General features: G+C 40.5%; 1 protein-coding gene across 3 annotated transcripts in view; it reads left to right on the top strand.

Annotated features, from left to right (window-relative positions):
* The first annotated feature begins 208 nt into the window (after positions 1–208).
* Positions 209–6,000, top strand: part of LOC144082106 (teneurin-1-like) — a 147,932-nt gene continuing 142,140 nt past the window's right edge. For all 3 annotated transcript variants that reach the window (XM_077608959.1, XM_077608958.1, XM_077608957.1), the window contains exon 1: positions 209–735. The gene's annotated coding sequence lies outside the window, so the exon portion shown is untranslated. The remainder of the gene's footprint in view (positions 736–6,000) is intronic.

The following is a 6,000-nucleotide window of genomic DNA, read 5'->3' as shown; positions in this document are numbered from 1 at the left end:
CAGCACATTCCACAGCACGATGCCCGTAAATAGCCATTCAAGTGCAATTTTGGGAGACCAAAACCGGTCCATGAGGTCCGCTGTGGGTGCAGGTTTTTGTTCCAGCCCATCAAACGCAGACACTTTGACCAATGAGATTTTTGCAGAAAACCAGAAGCACCTGATTGCAATTCACTGATTGCAATTGCAGGACATCAGATTGGTGAAAACGTGTCCCCTTTACAGGTTGGATTGAAAACCCGCAGCCACTGCGGCCCTCTTTGTGGAATAGTTTGCCCACCCCTGTTCTACTGGGACTGGGACCACTAATATGACTAATATGGCACCAGGCAACGCGGTTCGTGCCACACCCCCTTGTCCGCGGTGCGGTGGTATGATCCACGGATGCTTGTTATAGCGAGACGGAGCATCGTCAGCTTCAGCAACACCAGTCAGTCTGGTCGGGTTCAAGTGCTGCTAATCGCCGCTTGCCGGGCTCCGTCCTGTCACCGCATCCGCCTGGCTCTTCTGCCCAAAAAGACTCCCGATCGCCTCTGCGGACATCTCGCCGGAGGCGCCGTCAACATCGAAGCCACACCGGCAGACTCCGAGGAACCACCGTGAGGCGTCTAAACAGCCACGTTTCACCGAGGCACAACATCACGGGGTTCCCATTCTGCCGGGGATAGCTCCGCATTTGGATCTTACGCGTGGATTTGGACGGGAAAAGCGGAATGGCTGCTGCAGGTTGGGAAGGTAAGTGTCGTGTCCCTGGCCTCGTGTGGACTCATGCACGGCGTGTTGCCGGTTGTCAGCACTGTTGCTCGGTTGACGGCGGCTCGACTGCTGGGACAGCGTGAGTTCACAGGAAATTATCAGCAGCTGTTTATAGTGTGCGTGCTGGAGTGTGCAGGCTACACGGGCGCGTGCTAATCATGCTCCGTGCACCTCTCGATGTAGTATACTTTGCAAATGCTGAAAAGATACTGTGAAATAAGCGCCGCAAACGGTGACAACTGTTTCTAATTCATGCTTGCAAAGTGCCACATTGGATTCGGTCCACTAGTAGCCCTGAGCTGCTCCAAATGCTGGCTGGTGCCCCTCTGTCACCATCGGCTCTGAGGTAGCCTTATGATGCCAACAGGGCCACTAGGTCCACAAGGTTTAGAGCTCTCTCACTTTAAGCTGTTCCAGCAATTGTAACAGTCATATTTCATTGATTTGATGCAATGCAAAAGTGTTATATTTGGAATATAAGGCCGTGTGTGTATTTTACGGGTCAAGAGGGCAAATGAGATTTTGCACTTTTTAAATATGGCGCCTGTAAAAGAAAACATTCCATATCCAGATTATTGTACTGCAAATCTATTTTTCCACATCAGAAGACTTTACAAAAAGTGGGGGAATGAGGGCTAATAATTAAGGGAAGCGAAATGCGTTGGGATAAATCATAATTATTATCAAGCTGACATAATTTGCACCAGTGTGGATATGCTTCGATAGATTTACAGGAAACCTCCCTCTTTTCACACAGTAATTGCATTCAATAAACTACGGAAAACACATTCTATGCAAAAACTAATGAATCTGCACACATATAAAAAACAATTTAAAGATGTATTTTGTTAATCTGCTCTATCAAGCAAATCAAATGTTTTCAATTTAAATGCAAATTGTCATTCATCAGAAATTATATTTTCATTTATTTTTACTGTAACATTTACAATCATGTTATTATAGTACTTATTTCTGATAATTATAGTACATCATTCTTTTTTTACTGTTATTTAAGAAATCAAATGTCAACGTGACATTGTTATACCTGAACATGTCCAGGAAGAAGCATAAACCGTTCTTTATTTTTCTTGGCGTGTGCCTTATTGACAGTGAACTAAGACAGTCTGTCTTGGCTTTTTCATCTTTTTTTTTTCTATAACAGAGCATCTGTGCTTGGCGGTGAGGTACTGTATACACACACACACACACACACACACACACACACACACACACACACACACACACACACACACACACACACACACACACAAACAAGCTGCAAGACCTATCTCCCACACTCCCACACACAACCTGGAATTTACAAGCACGGGCACACATACGTAAACGCGCACCCACACACAGCGAGAGAGTCATATGTATAATGTGCTGATGTGTGTCTGTTAATCTTGCTATCTGGATATGGTGGCTTTTTTTTTACTCTCTATCAATGGTAATTAAGAGCAGAAGTGGTTAAATGCCACACCTATTATGGCTGCTCTTTGAATTAAAATGTCACACGACCAATTATACACACAGCTCATACCACTGATGAAGCATTGACATTTCTGTCAGTCATCCAACATGGCTAATCAATCTGTCTAACATTTTCCTCTTAATCATAGTAACTTGCATCGGTTGACTTCTCGGCAGCAGTTTGGTGCCAGCAGTGCGACGATACTAATGATCTCCTTCAGCTGTTGCGTTCTCATTTTTTAATTTTTAGCCCTGTTACGAGACGATTTGCACATATGGCGTGATGGAAATATATAGAAGCCTACAAGCTCATTTCCATGTTTGGGAGTCTCATTATTCCAGTGTGACAGAGCCTCTACAATGTTTAGAGTGCTGCCTTTCATCATCTTGTCCATTGCCCCATGTGGGGAAAAGTTATTGTGTGTGATACTTTTTTTATATGCCTGAGGTTTACGTGAAACTGCATTGTGTTCGTATGGAACGGTAGTGTACCAAACAGCAGGGGGTAGGGGTTAAAGTTGTTCTTTTTTGTTATCCACCCTGCATTATTAATAATTTTTGTTTCAGGAATTCTGTTGCCCATGGCACTGTAAATGCTCTCCTCTCCCGTGGAATTGCTCAGACGTTTTTCCCTGCCCCACAATGCTGCTGCCAAACAACTTTTCCTTAATAAATTTGAGGTCATGAATTAGTGAGAGGACAATGTGTGAGGCACAGGGGATGTTCATAACACAATAACTGCTCAGAGCACTACACCCACCACTGCAGTAAGACGCAATTTGAAGCCCAGTGTGACATCTAACCACCCACTTCTTTCTCTGCGTGTCCATCATATTTTATAAGAAGATAATTGCTAGAAAAGCTGAAATGTTCACCACCCTGGCGATAATTTTAAAGTAATAGAAGCCTTGCTACTCGAGCGTTGAGATGACTAGACTCTTTGATGCACAAATGCACGTAAATACACTTCATTTATAACCAAGTTCAAATATTTACCATCTTGCTGTAATGTAATGCCGCTCCATCACCAATGGGGATTGTTTACAAATTGTGCAGTGCTAATTAACATGTATTCCAATCGGTTAGCAATTATAAATCTTGAAGAAAAGAAATTCCAGAACTTTTATTAAAAAAAAGGAAAACAAGTACAAGTGTGAAATTAAAACTATTAATCTCTACTCATTAAGTAGGCTTATAACCTAAAAGTTGAGCATTATTTCTTTGCCAATTTAATTCATGTTACTTGTATGAAATAAAGAAAAAGGATTGTCATATGTTCTCAAAATTAGAGAGTATTATGACCCTTGCTAATTTGAAGTAGAGAAATTATTTCTAAGATTTAGTGTGAATTTATGGGTTTTTCCACTATGCTTCTTCATACAATAAAACAATATTATGTAAAAGATGATATGTTAATAGTAAACTCACAGTAGAAGGAAAAATATAGAACAAAAATAATATAAAAACTAAAATCGTCTTCATTGTTGGCACAGACCAAGTCTTACACACATATTGCACATGCACACTCCAGAAAGCACGTACATGCACACAGACACAAACACATAGACTGGCCAGGGTGTAGCATGTATGCCTGCGGCAATTTACTTTTAAGTATTTGGCTTTGTGTCAAACGGCATCTCCAGCGCTTGATTCCCTCTTGTGTTACTCTATTCGGCTATGGGCAAACGGCAGGAACTATATGTGCTTTAAGAAGAATAGATTTCTCATATGAGAATAGTATTGTGAAAATACAATTGCAGTCTTCCATCACACCTCTGTACCTCCGATACCTTGCCTCTCCGGTTTTTAAGACAGAAGGATCAGAGCCTCAAGAGCCTTACTGGTCAAGGCACTTAGCCTTTCTTTAAAATATGAGATTAATTTGTCACGAGAAGTGTGGCGTGTGCGTCTTTTAGCATGTGAAGAGATGCTCTGAAAGAGCGTAGCTAGCTGGAGGGCTGAGAGAGAAGAGCTATCACGTAGAGGCTGCGGTCATTTCTGAGTGCTTAATTTGTCTCCAATGGGTTGTGAAATATTGTGATTTTTCCCTTTTAATTGTCCCCTGAATAATAATGCAAAAAAATTAAAATTCAAAGTGCATGATTTAGTTTTGGAGTGTAAAAGTCACGACATACATTTGTCTTTGGTAGAGAATTCACACTGGCATAGCTACGACACAGACGAGGTTAGGCAAAACCTCACAACGGAAAAGCTGATGGTCACCTAGAGGGACACATTTCTCACAGTGAAATTTCTTATTAATCAAGTAGGTGGACAATTTTAGAAGAAGGAAAATCAATGTTTGTTTCTACACAGATTTATTGCCAAGTAAATCTTCCTTCACCTCTGCCTGCAGATCTTGGCATTGTTGTCAAAACAATTAAGTCAAAATCCATTATATGCGTCTTGTTGATACAAAGGACAAAATTGAGGGTGCTCCAGACAGCCTTTACTGAAGTCCAGTACTTCACCTTCAGTTTAGTACGCATTATTGAGGAAGGGAGGCTTTGGTCCAACAAGACTATCTCTTTAAATCTTTCTTGGCTCAAAATTGACCTTCAATTTCTAACAAATGCTGACAAAATGAATGAACTAAGGCGCAAGTTGACCACTTCATTTTGGAACACAATTAAAAAAAAAAAGATCGTTTATCAAAATTTGCAACTCAGTACATAAATGATTTATTAATATGACTAATTTATGTGTAACTTTGCTGAATGACTATGAAGTGATTTACTTGGACAAACTATTTGCTTGTCGCTTACTTGCAACATTAAACAGTTATTGTATGCCGAACATTCCTTTCTCCTAAGTGAGTTCATTTATTACCTGCTCAGTTGTAAATAGCCTCATGTGTATATCACCAGTTATATGCATGGCCTTACTTTTACAAAATGATTATGAATTATGTACTTGGAGGAAAGATGAATAGGTCCAAAGGAGTTCGTGATATTTCTCGTTGGGGGCCTTGTTTCATACATCCATACAGTTCTTGTTCATGAAAATCTCCCACCATGTGGGTTTATTTTGTTGTTGATGTTTATTTTAGTCTGTTTCCTGATCCACCATGAACTCTTAACACTTTTTTTTCTATGCATAAGAATACGTACGCAAATTGACTTGCAGCTGCACAGGGAGAAGCTCTATGTTGATTGTCAGCCAAAGTGCACAAAGGAAACTCATTTGAGCAAATAAAGTAACCTAAATGTACTCCGAGAATATCACCGATGGATTGTGCGGCCATTTTTCAAGTAAAGCCAGACTGGGTCTCTGCAATTACAAATTTTACAGCATGCGGTGCTTGTTATTCCTACCTGATGCATCCAGAAAAATAATTGACGCGTTTGTTCTGTTTAATGCAACAGGGAGCACAATGGCTTACTTTATAAGGACCAGTATGAGAAAAGCCAATATTTTGGGATCTAATTTGGAAAGGATGGTTTTAACGAGCAAAGAAAATATTCACAAAACAGTGGACATGCTATGAGTCCATTACTGTCGCCCATGTTTTTCCTTGGTTAAAGAAAAAAAAAAGTTGCTTGAAAAGTATTTACTTTAAACCTGCTTGAGTATTGTAACCATTGTGAGCACTCTCCACTCTTTGTTTAGATACACTGCTGCATTATGTTCTCCCATCTATCATTAAGTCATGGAAACAACTCTTGGGATCAGAATGACAATCCCAACCCATTAACATAAAATGTTTAGACTTTTCAGATTAGAGACATCACAAAAATCCGTCTTCCCATCCTAGTCTTCCTTTTGTCGGAT

This window comes from Stigmatopora argus, chromosome 9 (genome assembly GCF_051989625.1).
Source record: "Stigmatopora argus isolate UIUO_Sarg chromosome 9, RoL_Sarg_1.0, whole genome shotgun sequence".
Taxonomy (NCBI): Eukaryota; Metazoa; Chordata; class Actinopteri; order Syngnathiformes; family Syngnathidae; genus Stigmatopora; species Stigmatopora argus.
This window is presented reverse-complemented; position numbering and strand designations above follow the sequence as displayed.